The 14,066-nt window shown below is 54.0% G+C and overlaps 1 long non-coding RNA gene across 2 annotated transcripts; it reads right to left on the minus strand.

The window, feature by feature from the left end:
• Positions 1,879-13,789, minus strand: LOC106507904. Of its 2 annotated transcripts, XR_001304268.2 has the most exons (5): positions 13,550-13,789; positions 10,385-10,524; positions 6,904-7,043; positions 5,026-5,186; positions 1,879-2,450 (listed from the first exon to the last, which is right to left on the minus strand). It is a non-coding gene; the product is annotated as an uncharacterized LOC106507904 (long non-coding RNA). The 2 variants fall into 2 exon arrangements; XR_001304267.2 differs by lacking the exons at positions 1,879-2,450; positions 5,026-5,186 and adding an exon at positions 5,714-5,981.

Here is a 14,066-nt window from a genome sequence, read left to right on the forward strand (position 1 = left end):
CAAGGCAACGAGGCCCGCCTCCGCGAGGGCGCTGAGGCTCCGCGCAAGGGAGAGGGAGGTATTTCTCAACCCCACCAGACGGGAAAAGGGAGCGTCAGCCAAGCGAGCGAAAAACCGGTAGGGTCTGGTTTCCGTTAGGCTGCAGAACCCCACTGCGAAGCTCGCCCCGTCCTCATATTTAAAACCCAGGGTTTTGGAGGGAGCTTAAGCTAGTCAATCTTGTCTTTTTAAAGAGAAAGCACTTAGTAAACAATAAAGCCGATAACCACAACACGATAAAAGCAGACTAAAGGGCTCTGTCCTCATTCATAATGTGAAAATGTTATTTGGTGTCAGATCTTTGCTGCAGAGGGCGGCCCCACCTCCCCCCAACCCCCCACCCCAACCCCGGCCGCCAGGAGGAGGAATAGGGGCGGCTAGGGGCCCGTAAAGAGTGCAACCCTGCAGGCCCAGCCTGGTCCCCCTGCCTGGGTGCTGGTCTGGACCCGTCAGGTAGGGGCAGGATGTGCGGGGCGGCGGGGGCTGTCCGGGTCGCTGAGAGGCAGGAGCGAGCTCGTTACAGCTGCAAATGAAAGAGTCTTCAGGGCTTCGACCCTGTGAGGCCACATGGGCTTTGGTCCTGCTCTGCCATTAAGCAGTGGTGTTGCCTGGAAAAGACACCTCCCCTGTTCTGTGCCCATTTCCTTGTCTGTGAAATGAGTTAGCTGGATGCTGCGGTCCCTTTCAGTCCATACTCCGGGATCCCTGGGGTGAGGTGGGGGCTTGACATGGCCTGCAGCCCTCATGGGGCCAGTGGCCAGTGGTGGGCACTTCCTGTGGGCATGGTTGGGCTTGTGTTGGGCCTTCCTACTGACATGTCTCCTTCCCTGCACCCTCATCACCTGCAGAGTCCCTGTGGAATTAGAGTCAGCCAGGCAGGAGGATGGGCAGGAGGTGGGGGGAGCACTACGGTGTGACACAAGCTCACAGGCTTTGGAGCTAGGATGGCCAGGGCACCAAGCCTGGCTCCTCCCTTCCTAGTTGTGAGAATTTGGGTGGTTGGCTTATCCTTTAGGGAGCCTCAGTTTCCACATCCATAAATGGGTATGATGTGATCAAAGCACCTGGACCACTGGGGGGGGGCATCTATCAATGGAGACCTTACCTCATTTTGGAGGTTAGAGTGACTGCTTTGGGGAGCAGGCTGGGGCAGAAGGGGCAGTTCAGGCACTGGAAAAAGACCCTCCCCCCTCATCTACCTCCCATGTGAAGGTGGGGACTTTCTTAGGGACAGAAGAATGGGGCTGAGTCTCGGTCACCTCCAGTGCACGGTCCTCTGACACCCAGGGCTCAAGGTACCAGGGCCTGTCTCACCACCTTCCCCATCAAACGGAAGCCAGGCCTCCCAGGTTCCTTTCTGGCCATCATCCTGCATTTCTCAGGTCCCAGACTGTGTCAAATTATCTCTGACTCTGCTGTCTCCTTTCTGCACATCTAGTCTATCCCAGTGACCCCCAGAGACAGCGGTCATCACCCTGCCAGCATCCTGAACTCCACTGTCCTCTGCTTCCATCCCCGTCTTCCAATTCTGTCTTCAGCACGTGGTCGATCACTGCTCTCTAACCCTGGGAGCGCCCTGTCCCATCAACTCTGGACACCTCGGCCCGGCACCTGAGACCTGGCTGCCATCTCTGCCCCATCTCTGCATCCCCCGCATTTGGCTTTGCTCCTCCAGTCCTCTGGCAGGATGTTGTCACCCTTTCAGCCTGCATTCTTTCCAATCTGTGCCCCAAGCACTTCTCTTCCAGATACTTTTCCCAAGTAGCCCTACCTGTCCCAGGGCTCCTTGTTCCCACACCTGCTCCATATGCCCTGTGTTTAAGAGGTGTGCCATTGAGATGAGTCTGAACCTCTTTATTCAATCCAGTTCCACAAGTGGGTGCTGTCCAGATGCTCCCAGGGGCCCACAGTAAACAAGCCACATGGGAACCCTGCTTTCACGAGGTGTCTTATAGAGAAGACACGTGGCCAAAATGGAATCGAATACACTGATGCGTCATAGAGGAGTTTCCTCACTAAAATGTTTTGGGGGCCCTCTGCACCCCACACTGTGCTAATTGCTAGGACGTATTGGTGGACAAGACAGACTCTGTCCCTGCTGTTGTGAAACTTGAAGTTATCACAGGAAAATGGCACATCAACAAGCAGTGACAATGCAGGGTGCTAGAAACTTCGAAGGGGAAGCCCATAGGAAACCCAGACCGAGGGCGAGGGCAGCCCAGGTGGTAGAGAGAACGCCTTGAGGGTTGTGGAGGCTGGAGTTTCCCTTGGGGTTCAGAAGGTTAAGAACCTGACATAGTGTCTGTGAGGATGTGGGTTCCATCCCTGACCTCTCTCAGTGGGTTAAAGATCCGGTGTTGTCACAAGCTGTGTAGCTGATGCAGCTTCAGATTCGACCTGCAGCCCAGGAACTTCATGTGCCACAGGTGTGGCCATAAAAAGAAAAAAAAAAAAAAAAAGAAAAAAAGAAAAAGAAAAAGAAAAAGAAATGAGGGGGCTACCTGAGCTGGGACAGTGTGGGGCAGAATAATGTGTCATCTTCCCAACCCCCCTGCATGTGCTTATCCTAAACCTGGAACCTGTGAATGTGTCACCTTAAGTGGCAAAAAGGACTTCTGCAGAAGTGATTCAGTGCAAGCCGTTGGGATGGTGAGAGGATTCTGGGTTTTCTGGGTGGGCCCAGTCTAATGAGACGAGTCTTTATTTATTTTTTATTTTTTCAGGGCTGTACCCGCGGCATATGGAAGTTCCCAGGCTAGGAGTCGAATCAGAGCTATAGCCACCAGCCTACACCACATCCACAGCATCACCCCATCCAATCCGCATCAATGACCTACACTACAGGTTCTAGCAACGCTGGATCCTTAACCCACTGATCGAGGCCAGGGATACTAGTCAGGTTCTTAACCCACTGAGCCACAAAAGGAACTCCAAAACGACACTATTTTAGAAAAACAAAAGTTACAAGAAAAACTATTAGACTCTAGGGCTAAAAAAAGCACTCAGAAGCTTGGCCCCAAAGGCAGAATATGTCAAAGAAAAAATGATGGGAGTTCCCATCATGGCTCAGGGGTTATCAAACCTGTCTAGCATCCATGAGGACGGGGGTTCCATCCCTGGCCTCGCTCAGTAGCTTAAGGATCCAGTGTTGCCATGAGCTGTGGGGTAGATCACAGATGATGCTTGGATCCTGTGTGCTGTGGCTGTGGTGTCGGCCAGCAGCTGTAGCTCCGATTCGACCCCTAGCCTGGGAACCTCCATATGCCTCGGGTGCGGCCCTAAAAAGACCAACAAGAAAAAGAAAAAAATGATGAAACTGGACTTCATCAAAATGAGAACGTATGCTCTGCTAAAGATTCTGTTCAGGGAACGATGTGCAAATCACTTCTCCAACAAAGGACTAGTATCTGGAATCTATCAAGAACTTCCAAGCCTCAGAGTACAAAAAAAAAAAAAAAAAAAAAAAAAAGAAAAGAAAAATCCAGTTAGAAGATGGGCAGAAGGGAAGGAGACAGATCACTCTGAGCTGGGTGTACAGATGGCAGACAAGTCCGTGGAAAGGTGCATGAGATCCCCAGCCATTACCTTGAACTTGACAAGCCACCCCTGAAGGGTTGCATCCTGTGTGGTTCCATTTACAGAACACTCTTGAAATGGCCAAATTATAGAAATGGAGAAGGGGAGTTCCCGTCGTGGCGCAGTGGTTAACGAATCCGACTAGGAACCATGAGGTTGCGGGTTCGGTCCCTGCCCTTGCTCAGTGGGTTAAGGATCCGGCATTGCTGTGAGCTGCGGTGTAGGTTGCAGACGTGGCTCGGATCCCGCGTTGCTGTGGCTCTGGCTAGGCCAGTGGCTACAGCTTGATTGGACCCCTAACCTGGGAACCTCCATATGCCGCAGGAGCAGCCCAAGAAATAGCACAAAAAAGACCAAAAAAAAAAAAAAAAAAAAAAAAAAAGAAGAAGAAAAGAAAGAAATGGAGAAGGGATTGGTGATTTCCAGGTATTAAGGAGGGCGTGTCGGTAGGAGGCAACCTGAGGGGTCCTTCCAGGGATGAAAATGTTCCGTGACAATTTCGGTATCAATGCATTAAGGTTAACATCTTTTTTTGTTTGTTTGTCTGTTTTTGGTCTTTTTAGGGCCATACCTGCAGCATAGGGAAGTTCCCAGGCTAGAGGGTCCATTCAGAGCTGCTGCTGCCGGCCGACACCACAGCCACAGCAACAGGAGATCTGAGCCAGGTCTGCGACCTACCGCACAGCTCAGGGCAACACTGGATCCTTAACCCACTGAGCGAGGCCAGGGATCGAACCTGCGTCCTCATGGCTGCTAGTCAGATTCGTTTCCGCTGAGCCATGACGGGAACTCCCAGGCTAGCATCTCGGGTGTGATAGTGTATTGTTTCATAAGATGCTAGCAATGTGGGAAACTGCATAATAAGTGTAGGGGGTCTCTGTGTATTATTTCTTATAATGACACAGGACACAGGAATCTACTTATCTCCAAACAGAAAGCTTCATTTTTTTTAAAAAAAAGCCCACTTGAATTAGTCAAGATGCTAACAAAATATATATTAGAAACGTAACTCAAATGTGCTTAAATTAGTAAGCTACACCATATAAAGTGGCCAATATATGACTGCTTTGGGCCTAAAGAATGACAGTTTCGGAGTTCCCATCGTGGTGCAGTGGTTAACGAATCCAACTAGGAACTGTGAGGTTGCGGGTTCGATCCCTGGCCTTGCTCAGTGGTTTAAGGATCCGGCGTTGCTGTGAGCTGTGGTGTAGGTTGCAGACGCAGCTTGGATCCCTCATTGCTGTGTCTCTGGTGTAGGCTGGTGGCTACAGCTCCGATTCAACCCCTAGCCTGGGAACCTCCTATGCCATGGGAGCGGCCCAAGAAATGGCAAAAAGACAAACAAACAAACAAAAATGACAATTTCACAAGGCTTAACGTAAAACAAGAGGACTATATTAACTCACATACCTGGGAAGCTCACGTTAAGAGCCGATCAAGGCAACGCCGGATCCTTAACCCACTGAGCGAGGCCAGGGGTCGACCCTGTATCCTCAAGGAGACCACGTCGAGTTCTTAACCCAATGAGTCACCGTAGTTGGATCCTTAACCCATGTGCCACAGCAGGAACTCTAAAAGTAAATTTTCTTGTTTAATTTTTTTTCTTTTAATAAACATGGGTCACATTTGATCACTTCTTGAGAGAAAATACATGTAGTCATTACTACCACTATAATATTTAGGAAAGACGGAAGTCCTGATCGGCCTGAGGTCTGCCACACTTCTCAAAAGGCCTTTTTCATAAAGTTGTATGTGTACCTTAGAGATGGAGGGAGGGACAGGCCTGCCATAGGGGCCACGTGTGTGATGCTCACGGCAGACACGCAAGGAGGGAGCAGACCCTCAGACACAGCCTGTAGTTTCTGCTGAAGGGAATTCTTTTTTTTTTGTCATTTCGAAAAGGGCTGCACCAATCCGAGCTGTAGCCGCCGGCCTACGCCACAGCCCCAGGAACGCAGGATCCGAGCCGCATCTGTGACCTATACCACAGCTCAGGGCAACGCGGGATCCCCAACCCACCAAGCAAGGCCAGGGATGGAATCTGAAACCCCATGGTTCCCAGTCGGATTCCTTAACCACTGAGCCATGACAGGAACTCAAGGAATTCTTTTTACTTCATTCACTTGCGTTGCCAAATAGCATTGCATCATAGAATATTCCACAATTTGCCTATCCATTCTGTTGTAGGTGAGAATTTGGGGTGTTTCCTGATGGGGGCTGTCGGGAGCAGAGCCGAAATGACGGCAGAAGTCTCAGGGGACCGGTGCTCTCCTCTATCCTGGTCAAGGGCCTGGGAGTGGAGCTGCTGGGCTGTGGAGACTTCACACATTTAACTTCAGTCCATTCTTCCTTCCAGCTTGGAGTTCCTGCGGGGCGGGGTGGGGGGAGGTGTCCAATCGCCTTCTGGGCGTGGTTAGAGGATCTGCTGGGCGTGGTTAGAGGATCTGCTGGGCGTGGTTAGAGGATCTGGAGTTGCTTCAGCTGTGCTGGGGTTGCAGCTTTCATGTGCGCAGGGGGTCTTTTCTTTTTTCGTCTTTTTTGGGGGGCGGGGTTAGGGCTGCACCTATGGCATATGGAGGTTCCCAGGCTAGGGGTCGAATCGGAGCTGTAGCTGACGGCCTACACCGCAGCCACAGCAACACCAGATCCAAGCTGACTCTGAGACCTCCACCACAGCCCCTCGGCAATGCCGGATCCTTAACCCACTGAGCAAGGCCAGGGATCGAAACCCACGTGCTCATGGATACTCATCGGGTTTGTTAACCACTGAGCCACAACGGGAACTCCATATGCCCGGAAACTTCCATTTGCCGCAAGTGCAGGCAAAATAAAAAAATTAAATAAAAATAAAAAAATATTACCACTTCGACAAATTGGATGTGTCAATTTCCCCCCCATCAGGGTATGAGGCTTCCAGATGACCTGTGTCCTTGCCCCAGGCCTGTCACATAAGATCGAGTCGGATTACAGAGGTGCATTTGCAGGGGGGGGAATAGGCGCAATCTTCAGAGGGGGACTCCATCAAATCTGAGAGATGGCTGAAGAACAGGCGTAAGAGGGCAAAAGCTAGAGCACCCCCATGGCAGGCCGCGGGGTGAACTGGCAGCTGGTGGGCTCCCCTTGTCCTTGGGCCACGAAGAGGGACTCAGTTCCTCAATCAACCAACTCTCATGTCTGCCCCTTGGCAAGAAAGGTCAGCCCAAGGTCAGCCACCAAATTGAAATCAGAAGCCATAACCTGATGGAGTGAGTTCCTGCTGTGGTGCAGTGGGTTCATGATCCAGCTTACCTCTCTGCAGAGGCGCTGGTTCGATCCCCCGGCTGGAGCAATGGATTAGTGATCTGGTGTTGCCACAGGGGTGGCAGAGGTCACAGCTCCAGCTCGGATTCGATCTCTGGTCCAGGAACTTCCATGTGCCGCTGGGGTGGCTGAAAGGAAAAAAAAAAAAAAAGAAGCCATAGCCCGGGAAGGGACAATCACGTGTCCCCCACGGATGCCACCCTCTTCTCTCCCGCTGAGATCCGGGGGTGAGTATTTGATATATTTCATCAGGAATAATCCTCAATCTGTTCTGGCTTATCTTTGCAAGTGAAAAATGCATCCATCTGGATGCCTGAGTTTTCACCAGCAGCACATGTGACACGTCCTCACTTTCGGGGGAGGGGGGGAGGGTGCCAAGGAGCCTGGGAACATGACTCCCCTGGGAGACAGACGGGCCGGTGGCCTCACCATCCTCAGCGGTGTCAGGTGCCTGCTGAGTGTCCAGTGCTGTGCTGGACACCGAGCCTTTAAGCCGGGGCAAAAATGGAAAGGTTACATATTTACCCCTTGCAGACGCAAAGGGCAAGGGCAGCGCTCAGGGCTAAGCGGGGCGGGCCGCCCGAGGGGACGCCTTTCAGGCCTGGGTCCCGCCCCGCCCATGGGCCCCGCGCACCCTCACGTCCAATCCCCATGCGCCGCCTGGGAGGCTCCGCCCTGCACAGCTGGGGTCCCCTGAGGAGGTGGCGTCCCCAGAATAAGGACAGTTCTTTCCGGGGCCAGCAGCTGTCACCTGAGAAAAACTGAGATTGTTGTGCCCAGACGGGCTCAGCTCCGATTCCATCCCGAGGTAATTAACCTGGGAAAAATGTGACAAATCCTGGGCCCTGCCCTGCGGCGGTGGCGCATCCCCAGGCCCTCCCCGCCAGGCGGGGCCTGGGTCTGGTTGGCTCAGAGAAGAAATCTAGGGGCTGGGGGTCTCCCCCAAATGCTGGAGCACTGGCAGGGAGCTTGCATGGTCCAGTGGGGGTCCCAGGCTCCAGCCCTGGCTCCCTGCCCGCCAGCTGCTAGAAACAGACACTCAAGTCGGAAAGCTAGCTGGGCACAGCAGGGGGCACTGGCCACAGACTGGCGCCAGCCTGACTTACTGGGCCCTGAGGTCACCGTTCCGGTGGATCCTGCCCATCCCAGGGAACACGGTGGCACAGCGACACTAATCCTCTGCTTTTACACGTAATCACTTCACATGAGATACTCACTGTTCCATACACACCTCAAGTTCCTCTCATAGTGGCGGGATCAGAGATTTTAGAGGATTTGGGCTCATGTTCCCAGGGTGGGGGCCTGTGGGACAGAACCTGGCGGAGGGCGAGGGGCGCCAGGGGTTCTGACTCTGATCTCGGAGCATCCACTGGCTCCAGATCACAGCCACTCTCTGGACTCAGTTTTCTCACCTGTTCAATGGGTGGAACCAAACCCAATGCATCTCACTGCCTTTTAAGGTAAAAGAGATTCCACAGAATGTTGGAACATGGAAAAAAACCTCAGGAGGGGAGAGGTTTTTCCTGCCCAGGAATCTCACACCCTTCTCTGGCACGCCAGCTAATTTCCTTTTTCAAAATTCTGGGAGTTCCCTAGCAGCCCAGTGGGTTAAGGATCCAGCATTGTCACTGCAGAAGCTCAGGTTGCTGCTGTGGCTCAGGTCGCTGCTATGGTGTGGGTTTGCCCCCTGGCCAAGGAACTTCTGTATGCCTTGGGTGCAGCCACCAAAAGTCTATAACTGGACTTGAAGGAAACCAGCCTAACTGGTTAGAGGAGGTGGGAGGTGAGGCCGGTGGCAGCTAGCTCACAGAGGGCTTCTTATTTGCAGGGATCCTCAGGGAGGAAGTCCCGGCAGGAGGGCAGGGAGGGTGACTCTGTAAATTGTCCCTGTGGTCAGAGCCCTGGGTGAGTCACATTAGAGCAGGAGGCCCCTGGACACAGCAGGAGACTGAGGCCCAGATAGGGCATGTGACCTGCCTGAGGGCACACAGCTCTGGCCTGTCTTCCCTGCCCAGCTTGCCCCCTCCCGCCTCCACCCCCTAGGAGAAGCCAGTTTCCAGGGTTTGGGCCCTTCTACCCAGAGGTGGTCGTGGGGTTGTTTCCTGCTTCCAAAGTGCTTTCAACTCCTCAGGTGGAGGCATTCTCTGACCCTCTGTCCTCGTGCTGAGGGACAGGAAGCTTCGGGGCTGGAGTGTCCCTGGGTGTGGGATTCAGCAGGGTGAGAGCCACGTGGCACCGAGGGCTCGATCAGTTTACAGCCTGCTGTTAATAGAGGCCATCCATCACAGCCAACTGCAGCTGGCTGGCCCGCCACAACAGGAGGACACAGGCGTCCTCCTGCAGTCACCCCCCCACCCCAGGCTGAAAACCAGTCCCAGGAGGGAGGCAGGGGACAAGTGCCTAATGTGAGGACATCAGCACCCATAACATCTCTCCCTCTTTGCAGCAGGGTTCCCCCCGCCCCAAGTGCCGTGCCTGGCACATTCAGGACATACTCGGTACCAAGGAGCCTGGCATGAGGGAGGCTTTGCCCACCATCAGGAGAGAGGGAGGGAGAGGTTCTGGGGGTTTCAGCTGCTGATCCGATGGCAGATACCTCAAGGCAGGAGAAGCGGCCACTCAGTGCGGGCCAGGTTCTTCCCTGAACGGTGCTGGGGGGGGGGGGCAGGGAATGTGAAGGGACCCCAAGGCTCTGCTAGGTGGGCTTCAGGTGTCAGCATCTCTTCCCAAGGCCTCCGGGCCCACTCTGCTCTGAGCCCCAGACATCCAAAAGGCCTGATTGGAAACTCTGGACCCTCTTGGGCATATTAGGGTTGAGACCAGGACTCAGATGGACCAGTCTTCCGGGCCTCTAGCCAGAGTCCTAGGCAGCTCAGTGCAGAGGGGGTGGGAAGGCCAGCCCACCTGTTCCCCGAATGTTCTACCCAGTTGGCCCTACAGCCAAACACGGAGCCACCATGGCCCCTGAAGGTCTAAATCAGAGGGTGTATCTGCTGTTTTGTGCCAACTGCTTCTTTTTAATGCTGGAATCTAAAATAAGTGCAAGTGGACATAAATTAGGGGAAAGGATTGCAACACTTGTATCTCCAGCCCCCGCATGCATGGATTTTGCCTCGCCAGCCACTCTGCTCTGCATTCTTCAAATATCATCTCACAATTCCCAACGATCCTGCAGAGCAGGTGTGACCTTATCCTCATTTTGCAAGCGTGGACACCGAGGCGGAGAGAGCTTCAATGATTTGATCAAAGTCCCAGAGCAAGGAAGTGGCAGAGCTGGGTTTCACACCCAGGCTGTCCGGCTCCAGGGGCCCCTGCTTCAACCACCCAGAGAGGATGGGCTTGGAGAAGCTGCCAGCAGGTGCTGACAGGCTCAGGCCTCGCCCCAAGGGCCCCTCCAGCCGGTGCGCGCAGCCCTCCCTGGAGAGTGCAGGTCTGGGTGACCTCGGGAGCCCTCGGGAGCCCTCCATACCTGTGACAGCCTCACGCTCCCTGGAGAATTCCCTGCTCTCTGATCTCATTTGCTTTCTGTCTGCACCATCCCCAGGCTGGTCCAGGCCACCGATGGATGTCAGCTGTCGTTGTGGGGCCAGCGGAGGAGCGTGCAAACCCCTATGAGATTAGGGGTGCTGATGGACAAGGCGGCCGCCAGGGAAGAGGATCGCTTGACAGGCCTCTCCATTTCACCCTCGCAAGGGCCGAGCGCAGAACCCTCTCCCCGCGCCCGCCCGCAGCCTGGCCTCCCCTGACCCAGCCCTTCTGCTTCCCTCCCCCACTTCACAGCTGCTGTCTTCACGTGTGGTGGTCAGTCCCTCCAGGTTAGCCCTGGTATCTGGCCTCCGCCCCACCGAGGGCCGACGGTTCAGAAGCCCACCGCCTCCTCTCAGAGGACACGTCCCCCTCCCTGCCCTCCCGAAGCTCTTCTTAAAAATCTCCATCCTGGGGAGTTCCCATTGTGGCGCGGTGGAAACGAATCTGACTAAGAACCATGAGGTTTCAGGTTCGATCCCTGGCCTCGCTCAGTGGGTTAAGGATCCAGTGTTGCTGTGAGCTGTGGGGTAGGTTCCAGATGCAGCTTGGATCCCACGTTGCTGTGGCTCTGGCGTAGGCGGCAGGTACAGCTCCAATTCGACCCCTAACCTGGGAACCTCCATATGCCGTGGGGGCGGACCTAAAAAGCAAAAAACAAACACAAAAAATCCACATCCAAGGAGATTCCTCATGCTCTGTGTCAACACATGTCATCCTTGACAAAGTTATGAGGCCACGGCCAGGTGAGACGGGATTTCCAGGAATTTGGGGTACATACAGGGATTAGTTAGTTAGTTAGTTAGTTAGATGGTTAGTTATTCCTTCTTTGGCCTCGCCAGCAGCATGCGGAATTTCCCAGGCCAAGGATCCAGTCTGAGCCACGGCGGCGACCTGAGCCAGAGCAGCGAAAAGGCCAGAACCTCCACCCACTGACCAACCATGGGTTTAAAGTATTCTGCTCATCTAGCCCAGGGGTCTGCAGAGAGCCAGGTAGGGGCAGTTTTATGCAGGCCACACAAGTTCCATCCCAGCCACTCAATTCGGCTGTTGTCACACACAAACCGCCATAGATGACATGAAAGGGAAAGGGCTTGGCTGTTTCCAATAAAATGTTCCCATCGTGGCTCAGTGGTTAACAAATCCAACTAGGAACCATGAGGTTGAGGGTTCGATCCCTGGCCTCGCTCAGTGGGTTAAGGATCCGGCGTGGCCGTGAGCTGTGGCATAGGTCACAGATGCACCTCGGATCTGGCGTTGCTGTGGCTGTGGTGGAGGTTGCAGACGCAGCTCGGATCCTGCGTTGCTGTGGCTCTGGCGTAGGCTGGCAGCTACAGCTCCGATTAGACCCCTGGCTTGGGAACCTCCATATGCTGCAGGAGCAGCCCTAGAAAAGACAAAAAAACACAAAATAAATAAATAAAATGTTGTTTACGATAATAGACTGCACCAGGTTTGGCCTGGAGCCATCATTGCAGACTTGGGCTAGAAGGAGGTTTAGGGGTACGGTCTGGGTGGGGCAGAGGGCTGGGGCAGTGGGCAGCTGGCCAAGGCATACCCTGGGCCTGCACAGCTGGGCACCAGCCCGCCCACCCCAGAGATAGGGAGGAGATCCTGAGTGGACGGAGGTCCCTGGGGAGCACTGACCAAGGGTACGGCTATGGTCCTGGAAATACCTGGAATGGGGCCCTGACTGCTGTCAAGAGTCCTTGTGACCTGTGCAGACGGCCCTCCCCTGAGGCAGGAGGCCCCCAGCCTTAGCAGTGACTGAGGTCTCATCTCCCGCTGATGCCCTTGGAAGAAAACCCAAAGCCAGTGCCCTGAGGTCGTGTGGCTGGTGGGGAGCTCCCTGTTTGGAAGTCTCTGCTGGGGAGGAATCCTCTCAGACAGAATTCCGTCATTTCTTTCGGGGCACCCCTCTCTTTCTTTTTTCTTTTTCTTTCTTTCTTCCTTCCTTTCTTCCTTCCTTCCTTCCTTCCTTCCTTCCTTCCTTCCTTCCTTCCTTTCTTTCTTTCTTTCTTTCTTTCTTTCTTTCTTTCTTTCTTTCTTTCCTTCTTTCTTTCTTCCTTTCCTTCTTTCTTTCTTTCTTTCTTTCTTTCTTTCTTTCTTTTTTTGCTTTTTAGGGCCGCACTTGCGGCACATGGAGGTTCCCAGCCTAGGGGTCCAATTGGAGCTACAGCTTCAGGCCTACACCACAGCCACAGCAGCAAGGGATCAGAGCCCCGTCTGCAGCCTACACCACAGCTCACAGCAGCAGTGGATCCTTAACTCCCTGAGCAAGGTCAGGGATTGAACCCGTGTCCTCATGGAACTTCCTCAGGTTTGTTATCATGGAGCCACGACAGGAACTCCACCTGTGTCTTTTCTACCCTGAGGCCTCTGCACGTGCTGTTCCCTCTCCCTGAAACACTCTTCCTTTGTCTTTGCTTCGCTTTAACATGCTTGTCCTGCCACTTTCTCCAGGAAGCCTCCCTGGATTGTCTCATCCTGAAGTTGGGTCAGGTGGCCCGTGTGTTACCATTGAGCCCTGCCAGTCCCTGCGCAGGCCTTTATCGTGCTTCGCTGCAATCCCATGCTTGCCTGGCCCTCTGCTAGAATGCGAGTCAGAGTAAGAACTCTGATGGTAGAGGCCCCTGCTCTGTGCTGGCAGGCAGCAGCAGCTCAGCAAATTCTGACCAAACGAACACGTGAATCTCACCCATACGCTGGCCAGAGCCTTCCTGTCACTATTATGGGAATAAATGTATTCTCTTTAAGTGGCCCAAGAAGTTTGAGGGGACAGAGGTCTTCTTTTCCGAATACTGGGGTCCCCTCTTGGTGGTGGGTGTGGAGCCAAAGGACAACCAAGCCAGAGCTGGGGTGGAGGGGGGAGCAGTAGTGAGACCACCAGGCCCTTGCCCAAAGCCCGTCTCCCACAGCCAGACGGGGAAGGCTTTAAGCTGTGGGCTCATGCATATTCATGAGGTGCCTGGGAAGGGACAGAGTCCTCGCTTCAGCGGATTGATGTCACCAGGGTCAAAAAGTTGCCAACCTCCCTCAGGTCCCAGCTGATCTGGAGGTTGGGGTTTCCGGCTAATCTTTACTGTGGAAACCCAGCCAGAGTCCTTACCTCTGATGCTGCTGTTACTCCTCAGCCTGATGGCGGGTGTTCTTTTGTTCCTCGAGATCAGTATGACAGAGACCCGTTCAAAGGCAGGGTCGGTGGCCAGACCCAGCTCAGATCAGCACGGCTTAGGAAAGTGGCTTCTGTTATGTCCAGGGAGCCACGCCGGTTCTCTTTCCTGGGGACCACCCCCCTACCCCCTGCATCTGCTTACAGTCCTTTCTCTGCTGAGAGAATCAGCCTTCCCTTTCCGCTCGTTTCCGAGAATTGATGGCTGCGCACATGTCTGCGTGGGCTGGACAGAGGCGGGCACCTTGTCTTAGTGGCCTTCGTGTGGGGAGGGGGGTGGTGGAGGGATGTTTTCCTGGACTCTGCCTGGAAGCGAGACTTCCTGTCTCCCTCTGGGCCCTGTTTTCCTGGGACTTAGTTTCCCCTGGATAAACAGGGAGGTACTGTGTTCGTGGTGTGTGTGTGCTTGTGGTATGTGTGGGGGGAGGTGGGTGTGTGCGCGTTTGTGGTGTGT

This window comes from Sus scrofa, chromosome 10, assembly GCF_000003025.6.
Source record: "Sus scrofa isolate TJ Tabasco breed Duroc chromosome 10, Sscrofa11.1, whole genome shotgun sequence".
In the NCBI taxonomy this organism is placed as follows: Eukaryota; Metazoa; Chordata; class Mammalia; order Artiodactyla; family Suidae; genus Sus; species Sus scrofa.